This window comes from Pungitius pungitius, chromosome 20 (genome assembly GCF_949316345.1).
Source record: "Pungitius pungitius chromosome 20, fPunPun2.1, whole genome shotgun sequence".
In the NCBI taxonomy this organism is placed as follows: Eukaryota; Metazoa; Chordata; class Actinopteri; order Perciformes; family Gasterosteidae; genus Pungitius; species Pungitius pungitius.
In genome coordinates, this window is record NC_084919.1 from 674,696 (window position 1) to 689,703 (window position 15,008).

Here is a 15,008-nt window from a genome sequence, read left to right on the forward strand (position 1 = left end):
AGTGGTTTTGTCTCAGTAGTTGTTATATGTGTCTCAGTAGTTGTTATATGTGTCTCAGTAGTTGTTATATGTGTCTCAGTAGTTGTTATATGTGTCTCAGTAGTGTTTTTTTGTGTCTCAGTAGTTGTTATATGTGTCTCAGTAGTGGTTTTGTCTCAGTAGTTGTTATATGTGTCTCAGTAGTTGTTATATGTGTCTCAGTAGTTGTTATATGTGTCTCAGTAGTTGTTATATGTGTCTCAGTAGTTGTTATATGTGTCTCAGTAGTGTTTTTTTGTGTCTCAGTAGTGGTTTTGTCTCAGTAGTTGTTATATGTGTCTCAGTAGTGGTTTTGTCTCAGTAGTGGTTATATGTGTCTCAGTAGTGGTTTTGTGTGTCTCAGTAGTGGTTTTGTCTCAGTAGTTGTTATATGTGTCTCAGTAGTGGTTTTGTGTGTCTCAGTAGTGGTTTTGTCTCAGTAGTTGTTATATGTGTCTCAGTAGTGGTTTTGTCTCAGTAGTTGTTATATGTGTCTCAGTAGTGGTTTTGTCTCAGTAGTGGTTATATGTGTCTCAGTAGTGGTTTTGTGTGTCTCAGTAGTGGTTTTGTCTCAGTAGTGGTTATATGTGTCTCAGTAGTGGTTTTGTGTGTCTCAGTAGTGGTTTTGTCTCAGTAGTTGTTATATGTGTCTCAGTAGTGGTTTTGTGTGTCTCAGTAGTGGTTTTGTCTCAGTAGTTGTTATATGTGTCTCAGTAGTGGTTTTTTGTGTCTCAGTAGTTGTTATATGTGTCTCAGTAGTGGTTTTTTGTGTCTCAGTAGTTGTTATATGTGTCTCAGTAGTGGTTTTGTCTCAGTAGTTGTTATATGTGTCTCAGTAGTGGTTTTGTCTCAGTAGTTGTTATATGTGTCTCAGTAGTGGTTTTGTCTCAGTAGTTGTTATATGTGTCTCAGTAGTGGTTTTGTCTCAGTAGTTGTTATATGTGTCTCAGTAGTGGTTTTGTGTGTCTCAGTAGTGGTTTTGTCTCAGTAGTTGTTATATGTGTCTCAGTAGTGGTTTTGTGTGTCTCAGTAGTTGTTATATGTGTCTCAGTAGTGGTTTTTTGTGTCTCAGTAGTTGTTATATGTGTCTCAGTAGTGGTTTTTTGTGTCTCAGTAGTTGTTATATGTGTCTCAGTAGTGGTTTTGTCTCAGTAGTTGTTATATGTGTCTCAGTAGTGGTTTTGTCTCAGTAGTGGTTATATGTGTCTCAGTAGTGGTTTTGTGTGTCTCAGTAGTGGTTTTGTCTCAGTAGTTGTTATATGTGTCTCAGTAGTGGTTTTGTGTGTCTCAGTAGTGGTTTTGTGTGTCTCAGTAGTGGTTTTGTCTCAGTAGTTGTTATATGTGTCTCAGTAGTGTTTTTTTGTGTCTCAGTAGTTGTTATATGTGTCTCAGTAGTGGTTTTTTGTGTCTCAGTAGTTGTTATATGTGTCTCAGTAGTGGTTTTGTCTGTCTCAGTAGTGGTTTTGTCTCAGTAGTTGTTATATGTGTCTCAGTAGTGGTTTTGTGTGTCTCAGTAGTGGTTTTGTCTCAGTAGTTGTTATATGTGTCTCAGTAGTGGTTTTGTGTGTCTCAGTAGTTGTCTTCTTTGCTGTTTTGTGTGTCTTTGAGGCTCGTCCTGATTGTGTGTCACTCTTGGAGTGATTGGGGCACTTTTACATCACATCCATGACATGAGCCACTTCGAGAATAAACCTCCACAATCTGCGACTGTCAGCAGCGCTGCATTGTGGGTAATGTAGACATGGGCTCTTGACAGGAAGAAGTCTGTGGCACTTCGGAGTGACTCATTGGAGCATTTCACAGGGTCCCTGGAGGAGGGGGACACGAATCCGTCCATCACCCGTCATCACGCCGCCTCCACAAGAGACTTTTCACTCTTTTCCAACCAAACTTAATTGAATTCATTTTTTCAGGCCTGCAGACTGCACATGACTCGCTCAGTGAATTCCATAATTAAAACCACAGCGTGGTTGATTTAATTTCCTCTGGATGAGGAGCAACATGCCTGAACACGATAAGCCTCGCACTCCATCGCGCTATCGACTTCCTGTCTGCCGCCATCGTTTCACACAGTGCATCCTGGGAAAAAAGGTCCAGGCCACCACTCACCGTGACCCACCCCAATGACCTCGACTTCCTTTTCTCTCCTTTAATCCGGTAACAAGAAGTCGACAACACAAAGCAAGGAACAATCTGTGAAGAACGCACAACAAGACAAGATGGGTAGATGGGGGGGGTGGGGGGGGATCAAGAATCAATTGCATATTGGCTTTTTATCTCTCTTGAGATCGAGCTTCAGAGATCAATTTTCTGTCTGAGGCTCAGAGGTCTTTTGGTAGTTTTCTGTGGACATTTGAAGTGTCTTCGTAGTCGTTGTGTGTTCTGTTTGTGTCTCTTTGTGCTTTCCTCGATGTTTCTGTGTGTTTGTGATGTTTGTTTGTGTTCATTTAGAACCTCTTCCTGCTCTTCATGGGACGTTTCCTGGTGAAGGTTCCCTTTGGATCGCGAGGCTCGTGTCCGGTTTGTGTGTTGTGCGTTCCGGCCTCACACCTCATTTCTGCCATCGTGTGTAGGGGGGGGGGGGGGGGGGGGAAGAACTCAATTGTATATTGGCTCTTTCCAACCGTCCTTCCTGAAATGGCTCTCTCGGAGCTTCACAGAGCTATTTCCTCAGAAGGTTTGAGGTGCAGATCTCTGCTCCTTCACAGCTCTCAGCTCGGCATGAAGAGCCGGCTTATCGGCCAGCGGATGATTGCAGCGCGCCGGCGCCGTAAATGTCAAGGCGCCGCGGCGAGAAGACGCCTCGATGGAGCAGCTGTTACTTTGATGAGGCAGGTGGAGAGAGATTAAGAAATGCAAAACACGCCAGACGTGCTAATAAACACTCAATGTTAATGTGGATTTATTCACTATTGATCGCAAGCATCAAACCTTTAGTCAACCTGAAGAAACTCTGAGAGGTAACAATTGTGTTGTCATGGTGAGGACAAGATGGACAGGTGCTGATTGGGCTGCTGAGGACTGTCACTTCATGTGAAGGTTTATTTAACACAATAAAATAAATACAGGTTTAGATTTATTCTATATTCATGGATTCATTGTGTCTTCAATGCTGCTCGTCAGTGTTTCACCTTCATTGTGACGCTTGTACGGTTGTAACCTGACACACAGGGGACTCTGTTCCTCTGCTTTTAACACCCACGTGGATCCCAGACACTGAGACTGGTTCACATAGAGGTGAAATGATATTGGACCTCTTTCTTTCTGCGTGTATTTCTGAATGTATTTAGATTTTGGGGACTGTGACCTCACTTTAGAGGTCAGAGCAGGGAATTGAAACAGAAGACAAAGTATTGCGAGCATAAAGTTTGTGATCAGCCTAAATGTTGACGTTAGCTGTCATATTTTTGCAGAAATCTTGGGAGTTACTCTCACACTCGTCTAATGTCTTTCATACGCCTGTCGTCTCATGATCAAGACCTAATCATCTCGTTAACACCAGATAAGAAACCGTGTCATCATTGTTACGACTTCATTATCCAATCACATCCAATCAGAACGGCTCATGACTTATTTCATCCTGGACATAATGACTGTGGATGACCTTGAGGAGCCGTGAGGGGGACGTTTAGGGGACGTTTAGGTGACTTTTAGGTGGATAGCAGGTAAAAAACAATAGACAGCAGCGTGATTTAATAATAATTTAAATGTAATCATTGAATCAGGAAAGCTCAGGCAATGTGAGTGTCATCAGTTTATGGGACTGGATTAAGAAAACTCTAAGACGTTGTGTTTTATTGACCTTTGGGTTTGGGTTAACTGAAAGCGGGCTAGCTAGCTAGCTTGGTTGGTTGCTAATGGGACAAAAATCTCATTTTGTTCAAAAGATGTATTTATCGACTCCTGTGTCACAAGTAACTGTATTTTTCAGTTTATACGTATACTGCAATTCATTCATGCTTCTGCAGGTATTAGCATTACCAAAGTGTTCAGAATGCACTTATGAATAAAACGGCACAATTAAAAGGATCATTGGAGTCCTACTCAGGTAATAAATATCCTATGAGGTATTAAATGGATCATTAAAATACATTCATTGACCTTTTCTTGATTTGTAGAGATGAACCACATTAATAAGCCTCAGGCGGTATGAAGTCTGGATGTAACTAGCAGAGTAATGAATGAGAACAGGCGGCAGATCCCCTACACGACCACCAGCTGCTGGGAAGGACGCAGGTCAGCTCTGTTGTGTGTCTCTTCTGTTGTGTGTCTCTTCTGTTGTGTGTCTCTTCTGTTGTGTTGTAGGGTTGCGTGTGAGAGTTTCAGGTCCTGGTCGTTGAGTCTTCAGCAGCAGCTAAAACAAAGGCAGGTGAGAAGGTTTTGATGAACGAGGGCCATGTTGTGACTGGAGCTGCTTACTGGGTGGATCGCTGTGTCTCATGCAGGGACATGCTTGGTGTCTCATGCAGGGACACGCTTGGTGTCTCATGCAGGGACATGCTTGGTGTCTCATGCAGGGACACGCTTGGTGTCTCATGCAGGGACACGCTTGGTGTCTCATGCAGGGACATGCTTGGTGTCTCATGCAGGGAGACGCTTGGTGTCTCATGCAGGGACACGCTTGGTGTCTCATGCAGGGACATGCTTGGTGTCTCATGCAGGGACACGCTTGGTGTCTCATGCAGGGACATGCTTGGTGTCTCATGCAGGGACACGCTTGGTGTCTCATGCAGGGACATGCTTGGTGTCTCATGCAGGGACACGCTTGGTGTCTCATGCAGGGACATGCTTGGTGTCTCATGCAGGGAGACGCTTGGTGTCTCATGCAGGGACATGCTTGGTGTCTCATGCAGGGAGACGCTTGGTGTCTCATGCAGGGAGACGCTTGGTGTCTCCTGCAGGGACACGCTTGGTGTCTCATGCGGGGACACGCCTGGTGTCTGGAAAAGCTTCACGAGGCCAGGGGGGGACAGGAAGAGCAGCTCGTTACGAGGCGATGAGCAGACAGAGGGACAGACAGGTGGACACTTCATTACCAGATACACTCTCCTGGAGTCCTTTGGAGCAAACTGCTCTGAAGAGCTGCGAGTCGGGGAAAACAAAACTGGTAAAGCCTCTACGAGCCCCGTAGATTGTTTTTTAATTCACTGCTAATTGGCCCGTTTTGTCTCTTTACCAGTTTTGTTTTCCCCGACTCGCAGCTCTTCAGAGCAGTTTGCTCCAAAGGACTCCAGGAGAGTGTATCTGGTAATGAAGTGTCCACCTGTCTGTCCCTCTGTCTGCTCATCGCCTCGTAACGAGCTGCTCTTCCTGTCCCCCCCTGGCCTCGTGAAGCTTTTCTCCGCTGAGGTCGGAGGTTCAGCTGATGCGTGTCTCCCGGTGTCATCATTCCGTGTTACCGTGGTGATTCATCTCCCGGGTGCAGCAGGTCCAATCCCATCGCGTATCACTTGTTCCAGCGCGTTAACCCTTTAAGAGAGGAAGGATCCCATAACAAGCCTCTGCTGTTCAGCGAGTGTTGACTGGTGATCATTCTCCACCAGACGAACGTGAACATCTGAACATCTGAACATATGATGTATACACGTGTTCCCGTGTTTGAGACTCTATTCAGTAGTCAAAGTCCTGAAAGATCAACTGGTGAACTAAAAACTAAAGATCTTCAACAAAAAACAAGAAGCAAGAAGAAAATAAAGCGACGTGAGAATAAAAGAAAAAAAGATGTCTAGAAAACCTAGGTGGAGACGGAGGTCTCTCTGTGTACAGAGATGTGTTGTTGTTGTTGTTGTTGAGGAACACAGAGAACCTGTTAGTGAGGTCAAGGAGGACGAACGGGTCAACAAAGGGTTGCTAAAAACCTTTTAACGCAGAAGGTCAGAAAGACCTTGTGCCTTTTAGTCATGTAATAGCAGGCGACTTGTTGTCTCCCTTCACTCTCACACACACACACACACACACACACACACACACACACACACACACACGCGCACACACACACACACACACACACACACACACACACACACACACACACACACACACACACACAGAGACACACACACACTCCATCAGGGAGAAGGTTCTGCTCTGAAGGCCACCAGCGGGTTGTGAACACATGATTCTCCCTCATCTCTCAGCAACAATCCACTGGTTACACAACTAGTGACACTCGCGGCTTCCCGTCCTCGTCTTCATTCCTCTTCCTCTCGTTGTGTCCTCTTCCTCTCGTCGTGTCCTCTTCCTCTCGTCGTGTCCTCTTCCTCTCGGTGTGTCCTCTTCCTCTCGGTGTGTCCTCTTCCTCTCGTCGTGTCCTCTTCCTCTCGTCGTGTCCTCTTCCTCTCGTCGTGTCCTCTTCCTCTCGGTGTGTCCTCTTCCTCTCGTCGTGTCCTCTTCCTCTCGGCGTGTCCTCTTCCTCTCGCCGTGTCCCCTTCCTCTCGCCGTGTCCTCTTCCTCTCGTCGTGTCCTCTTCCTCTCGGCGTGTCCTCTTCCTCTCGCCGTGTCCCCTTCCTCTCGCCGTGTCCTCTTCCTCTCGTCGTGTCCTCTTCCTCTCGGCGTGTCCTCTTCCTCTCGGCGTGTCCTCTTCCTCTCGGCGTGTCCTCTTCCTCTCAGTGTGTCCTCTTCCTCTCGGCGTGTCCTCTTCCTCTCGGCGTGTCCTCTTCCTCTCAGTGTGTCCTCTTCCTCTCGGCGTGTCCTCTTCCTCTCGTCGTGTCCTCTTCCTCTCGGTGTGTCCTCTTCCTCTCGTCGTGTCCTCTTCCTCTCGGTGTGTCCTCTTCCTCTCGTCGTGTCCTCTTCCTCTCGTCGTGTCCTCTTCCTCTCGGCGTGTCCTCTTCCTCTCAGTGTGTCCTCTTCCTCTCGTCGTGTCCTCTTCCTCTCGGTGTGTCCTCTTCCTCTCGTCGTGTCCTCTTCCTCTCGTCGTGTCCTCTTCCTCTCGTCGTGTCCTCTTCCTCTCGGTGTGTCCTCTTCCTCTCGTCGTGTCCTCTTCCTCTCGGCGTGTCCTCTTCCTCTCGCCGTGTCCCCTTCCTCTCGCCGTGTCCTCTTCCTCTCGTCGTGTCCTCTTCCTCTCGGCGTGTCCTCTTCCTCTCGGCGTGTCCTCTTCCTCTCGGCGTGTCCTCTTCCTCTCGTCGTGTCCTCTTCCTCTCGTCGTGTCCTCTTCCTCTCGGCGTGTCCTCTTCCTCTCGGCGTGTCCTCTTCCTCTCAGTGTGTCCTCTTCCTCTCGGCGTGTCCTCTTCCTCTCGGCGTGTCCTCTTCCTCTCAGTGTGTCCTCTTCCTCTCGGCGTGTCCTCTTCCTCTCGGCGTGTCCTCTTCCTCTCGGCGTGTCCTCTTCCTCTCGGCGTGTCCTCCTCCTCTCGGCGTGTCCTCTTCCTCTCGGCGTGTCCTCTTCCTCTCGGCGTGTCCTCTTCCTCTCGGCGTGTCCTCTTCCTCTCGGCGTGTCCCCTTCCTCTCGGCGTGTCCTCACCCCGTGTGTCTTTATTCTGTGTGGCTCCACTCGCGCAGCCTTGATATCGGATCGAGATCTCTTGATTTAGGAGATGAAGGTAAGAGTGATGTTTCTGTGACAGGAAGTGGCTGCACAGTCACACAAGTATTCATCAGTATATCAGACACTTTATTTCCCCACGGTGGGGGATTCAAACTCCGATGTCCCTGCAGCCCATTTCAGGTTCTGAATCATTTAAAAATAAAAATACCAAAGACTCTATTTCATGATTTCATTAGGCCTGAGCCTGATGGATTGTCTGGAGGCCTCAGAGACGTCCTGCAGGAGCCAGCGTGTGATGGATGTCCCCACGTTTGCAGGACATTCTGATTATTACATTTAGACTGTGGGTTAAAAAGTTCTAATCCGCCATGGCTGGTTACATGTAACCTTCAATCATTTATCAGAACGGGCTTAGCTCCCTGTTGGGGACAAGAATGTTTAGAACCATCAATACAAAACAGTTCATTCAAGTTATGCATGGATGGGGGGGGGGAGGCATCGTTAAATTAGAGTCAAAGGTTTTTACAGAGGATAATAAATACATCTCGTTCCTCATGTTTTCTTCAATAAATGTAAAAACTCTGAACCTCCAGAATCCAGAGAGCAATGAAGATGATCAGAACTTTGAGCATCCAGCAGATCGCTGCTTTCGGTTCGAATCCAATCCCCCGAGAGTCGAGCAAAAAAAGCATAAACGGTACAATCTAAAGAAGATGAGTCCATCGTTCATCCCTGAGATAAGAAAAAGGTAAACGCGGTGCTTGAGAAGCCGTCAGAGCGATGCTTCACGGGTCCAGTTCTCCATCCTTCACCTCACACACATACACATATACAGTATATACTGTATATATATATATATATAGTACATATTCACTCTGCTGTGGGGGTCCATGTGTATAACAATAGACCCCCACAGCAGAGTGAATATTAAAGTTTCTCCCAAACACATTTGACACTTTCTGACACTACTACTATAACAAGTGTAATAAATAATAAATAATTAACGACAAGTGATGGACTGAGTGACGTGTGTATTAATGAAAGGATGAATGAATGAAAGAATAAATGAAGGAATGACCTTTCTTTAACCGTAAATAAACAACAACACATTTCAGTATTCTACTGTATCTCTTCATTAGTGATGCTTTGGTAAGTGCACATTAATGCTGGAGGGTGTGTGTGTGTGTGTGTGTGCTCTGATTGTTTTAGAGGCACTGGGTCTCACCGCTGTGGGCGGTCTGCGAGGACGAGGAGGACGAGGAGGAGGAGGACAAGGAGGACGAGGAGGAGGACAAGGACGAGGAGGACGGGGGGCACCGTGACACCGCACCAATTGGTGTAACTGGTATTGGTGTAACTGGTATTGATGTAACTTTGAAATGTAAGGGAGCTTCCTCCGCTCCATCGTGGAATCAGAGAGTTTAAAACTCAACGCACGCACCGTGAATCTCTCAGAGCGTCGTTGTCATGCAACACATCGCCCCCCCGGACACCCGTTGCCAAGGGGATTTGCTGCATGTATAGAGCCTGCTGCTGCACACACCCCCAGCTTCACTGAGACGACCTTCAGAAACCAGCATCTATGTGATGAAACGTGATCATGTGACCCCCCCACCACCACATGCACTAATGTGATGCATTATTCACCTGGACGGGGAGGCAAGGGGAAGATAAAGGCTCCTCAGCTGGAGATGATCGGATCCAACAGGTCCTCCTCCTGACCACAGAACATGAGAACATGAGGACACAGAAAGCTCAGGAACATGAGAACATGGAAACATGAGAATATGAGAACAATGAGAATATGAGAACATGAGAATATGGGAACATGAGAACACGAGAACATGAGAACACAGGAACATGAGAACATGAGAATATGGGAACATGAGAATATGAGAACATGGGAACATGAAAATATGGGAACATGAGAAAATGAGAACATGGGAACATGAGAACACAGGAATATGAGAACACAGGAACATGAGAACATGAGAATATTGGAACATGAGAATATGAGAACATGGGAACATGAGAACCTGAGAACATGATCATATGAGAACATGGGAACATGAAAACATGGGAACATGAGAACATGGGAACATAGGAACATGAGAATATGAGAACATGGGAACATGAAAATATGGGAACATGAGAAAATGAGAACATGGGAACATGAGAAAACGGGAACATGAGAACACGGGAACATGAGAACATGGGAACATGAGAACATGGGAACATGAGAACACGAGAACATAGGAACATGAGAACATGAGAACACAGGAACATGAGAACATGAGAACATGAGAATATGAGAATATGAGAACATGGGAACATGAGAACATGAAAACATGGGAACATGAGAACATGGGAACTTGAAAATATGAGAACTTGAGAACATGGGAACATGAGAATATGAGAATATGAGAACATGGGAACTTGAGAACATGAGAACATGGGAACATGAGAACATGAGAACACACGGACACAAGAACATGAGAACATAGGTACATGGGAACATGAGAATATGAGAACATGGGAACTGTTAGGGAGCTGGGGCCACAAGGACCTGGATTCAAAAGCAGACTCAAGGCGGGGTAGTCAGGCAGAGCCGGCGGGCAACAATCAACTTGTGGACAGAAACACGGGACGGCCCACTCAGGGAAATCACTGGTAAGGCTCATTAGACAAAAGAGACAAACTTGCACGGAATGAGCCGTCGGCACAGACTAAATACACATGTGGACGAGACACTGGTGGAAACTATAAGGGCGGGGCTTGCAATCACAGAGGGCGGCAGCACACAGGGGGGAGGTGTCTGATACCAGAGGGCAGGGTGAGTGACAGAAAAACTACAGAAAGCAACCCGTGACCTAACGCCTCAGTCTGGGTGTTACAGGAACATGAGAACATGGGAAGGTCCTCCAGCGCCAAACCTCCCTCACTTATCTTGTATTAGGCTTCATTCAAATGGAGGACTAATGCTTGGGGGAAAGAGGGTCTTGAATGCTCTTCAATTATACAAACAGAGCGGAGGAGTGACAGTTTGTCTCTTTTGTCTCATGGGCGTACCAGTGATTTTCCTGAGTGGGCCGTCCCGTCTTTCTGTCCCCACGTTGATCTTTGCCCGTCATTGTGGATTGATCTGCTGGATTGATCTTGGATTGATCTGCTCTGCCTGACTACCTGTGTACTGAAGCCCTGCCTGAAGTAAAGACATTTTTCGCCCCTGACTACCCGGCCCTGAGTCTGTTTTTACCAGCTGGGGGGTGTCCGTCAATTTTTATTTATTTAAAGTTTATTTGTTCACATTCAGGCTACAAAAACAGTGACATTTAGGAGAAAGTCTGGTTTGTTAAGAAGTTGTGTCTTTTAACAGCATGTAGTTTGGCTTCAACTGGGAGCACAGTGCAGTATAAATAAAGCACAGCAGTTAGTGTGACATCACGTTACTGTTTGTGAACGCTGATTATGTTTCACTTTGTTTTGGTGTTTATCTGAAACCAAACTAACTTTCATTTCACCCAGAAGGCTGCTTTTTAAAAATAAAGTGCTGATATGATACCAGAACATCTTAACTTCACATAATGAGCTCCCAATACTTCCATCAACTACACTTTAATGTTGCAGTGACTGCCCCACTTTGCAGGGTGGACGGAGGGAGGGGGGGGGGTGTCACTTCTTCACACCTTCATGACTAAATACCTGCAGAAGTGTTAACTGTACGTGCAGAGGAACATCTTCTCTATGTCCTCCTCGGTGGGACATGCTGATGAGGGTCCAACACAACTCGATTGAGTCTTCAGACAATAGAAAACTTTCATCTCATTCTTCATTCTTTCAGGTTGTTCTCTCAGAGAAGAAGAGAAAACGTCTTCACCTCTCAGGGACATCTACCCCGGGTTGTCTCCTCCCAATCTAATGCATATTACAGTGAATTCTGCAGGAAGAAGAAGAAGCTCGCGGAGCAATGAAATGTGTATATAGATGAGAGCGATTAATCCTAGTTTGACATGGAAGGTCAGTGGAGGAAGCATCCCTCATTCCTTCACTCTCTCCTACCTCCTAAACTACATCATCTAAGAAGAACCAGCGTGCTCTTTATCACTCAGAGATGGTTCAGAAGAGAAAAGATGAGTCCTGGAGGAATAACCAGAGTTTTATTAAAGAGGACAATAAAGGCAAGTGGCTGCTTCAGGAAATGAGTTTGAAGGTTATTAAGAGCTTTAAACACACCGTTTAATTCAGACGTGATTCTACAACTCAAGTGTTCTGCCATTTGATTGAATCCTGGTCTCCTCCTCCTCCTCCTCCTCCTCCTCCTCCTCCTCCTCACTGCAGGCTTTAAAGATATATACACACATATATACATATATATAGATACTGCACACACAGATACACAGTAACACAACGCGTGTTACTGTGAGCGCTACATGTCAAACTTTCACGGTTCAAATCAAAGCAATAAACACAAAAAAATAACGTGGAGACAGATTCATTTTTTGTGGCACATTTTCAGGAAATTCTGTGAAAAAGTGTGTAACAACAAGATGGCCACCTATCTATTTTTCATGACTATCAATATCCAGAGGCTGAGAACCGTGTGTGTGCGTGCGTGCGTGTGCGTGCGTGCGTGCGTGCGTGTGTGTGTGTGCATGTCAAATTGAGTGTATTTATGTTCTTCTGTGCAGATCATTCCAGCCGACGGCGTTCTCCCCGTGACCCAACGTGTGAATCAGCCGTCATTACAGGCGGTTAGATAACAGGCGACAGGTTACACAACGGCTGCACCTGAGTGTGCACACACACACACGCACACACACACACACACACACACACACAGCAGCTCAGTACTGCAGCTTTGTTCTCTGCAGGTTTAAAGAGCTGTGGGAGACATGTCCACCATGTGTCCACTCACCGCTCTGGTGCGTCCCTGCAGACACACAACATCTCACTCCATGAAGCCAAGAAGGGAAATGAGATGGGATGTGTGTGTGTGTGTGTGTGTGTTTGTGTGTGTGTGTGTGTGGGGGGGGGGGGGGGGGGGCAGTTTGACATCTCATCACGGTGGAAACCCTTCTAATGAGAGCTTCACCTCCGAGTCCTTCTGTCTCCTCTGCAACATGTTCTTCGACTCGTTCTCTCGTTTGGATTCAAACCAGCTTCTAAAACTCCACTCAGTCAGGAGCCAAGCATCACGTCAGCTGGTTCCCAGGATTCATATTCATGCTCCCCAGAGGAAGAAGTCTGATGATTTGGGCCAGTAAGTTTTTTTCCTGCAGCAAAATTAACATCTCAAAGTTTCCTCTTGGCAGGAACTAGTGTTCAAAACTGTGGGACTATTATACCAAGCAAATACACTTCATAACGTATTATATACATATACATATATATATATACTATATATATATATGTATATGGTATATAGTTGGGGTTTGGCAGCAGATGTAAATCCTCTTTTCCTGCAAAAAGAATCTGAAAATCCTCAATGGAAGAGTGATGTCCCCTGAGCACCTGTAGAAGCCTCTTATTGCATTCCCCTAAATGGTGATCGATGTTCCCTATTTGACTTGTGGCTCCCCGGTGGACAGATGATCTGCAGCGTCCCTCTGAGGGGACAGTTTACTACGTTAGTCCATCCTACGGAGGCCCAGCAGCTCCACGAAGTAAAGCGAGTCCATAAGGACCCAGTGGTCCATCGCGGAGGAATCTCTCGTTTGGAGGTCGCTAGAAAAACAAAGTGTTTTGCAGTTTTACACCTTTTGATGGTTCTTCCCTGCTCTTCATTAAATCTCCATCATTTGCATTCTGCTGCATTATTTTAATACATGACATTTCCCTTCTTTTCTATGAATAACAACGAGGAAGCTGTTGCACACAGAGAAAATGAGCTTTCCGTTAATCCTTTTGGTCTCATCCGAGTGATTCATGTTCTTCTCCACAAAGACTCGACGGCGATAATCTGTCCGTTAGGACGCGTCGGTTTGTGTTTAAGGATGAATCATCAACACGAGACATCGGGCAGTCGGGTCTCGTTGGGATGTGGATGTCCATAAAACGTTTTATGAGTATTCATAACTTTGTGAAAGAAAGGACATTCCAACGACGACTTGTTGAAACACTTTCCAGTGACCGCATGAAGGCCTGCGTGGATCCAAAGCCCCACCAGGTCACACTGTTTCTCAGTCTGAGGGTGGCTTTCTGGGGACGGACTCAAATACAGATGTGATTGCATTCCACACCTGGTCCGTTCCTCTGTCTTGCGCAGGAAGTCGTCTCATCGCCGCGGTAACCGTTGAGTTCGGAGTCCATTCATCACGCTCACCTGGAGCGGCTCCCAAGTGGTCCGGGTGAGAAGCGGACTCATTAGCAGGTGTACCGGGTCGCTCTATTGGCTCTAATGGCTCTAATGGCTCTCATTGATTAAGTGGCTGAGACGCAGGTTGAGGGGGGGGGGACTCAATGTGGTAAATGATCCCAAAGCCAGCAAGCACACGTTTAGAAGAAAACGCTGGCGGATTCGTACCGCCCAATGAATCCAGATCCAGACTTCTTAAGCACATTATCATTCTGACTGATGGGAAACAGGAAGTTGTCACGTGACCTGTTGTTGCCAGGGGGGGTTTAGGCGAAACAGGTGAAACAAAGCGCCTCAATGGACCAAATTAAAGGGATTATCCTTGTTTCCCGTCTGGGCTCGGTGGGATGAACAGCAGAACCCGGCTTATTGGGAGAAGCCTTTGAGCTTCACATCCAAACAAATGTTTAATAAACACGCAGAGTTCAGGTTTCACTTGCTCCTCGTTCCCTGGTTTGTCAGATTCCTCTGTCAATATCAGCGTGACTTTTGAGCTGAATTTCAAATACTTATTATTAATAATAATAATTAATTGATCTGGCTTTAGTGTTTTCCTGAATACATAAAACACCAAAGAGGACAGATAACAGTACCACATATATCTACAGTACTACTACAACTAATTTTAGTACTACTACAATCACTACAAGTACTGCCACTGCTACTGGTTTAGGTACACTTCTACTACTACTTCTACTATTACTACTACTACTACTACTACTGCTGTCCAACACAGAAGCAGTGAGATAAACAGAACGCGGGTGGACGGAGGATTACAGATTAAAATTTGTAATCTTCTTTTGCCTTTCTGGTGGAACTCGCTGATGTCTGAGCTTCAGCTGACCTAAAACCAGTTAATGCCTCAACTTTCCCCCACTTGGTCTCACCAAAACATCACTTCTCCTCCCAGACTGAGAGGTCCTCTTCCTGAAGGACCAGGTTAGAGGACGCTTGGGTTCCTCCTGTAGAACAGCTTTGAGTTTTTTTTTAATTTAAGATCAATCAGCAAGGAACAATGAGCAATATATCGATTAGTCAATTTTTTTGATTTGTTGCATTGCCAAACATGCTCCCCCTCCAGCTCCTCAAACAAGCCCCGCCTCCAGATCATCAAACAAGCTCCGCCTCCAGCTCCTCAAACAAGCCCCGCCTCCA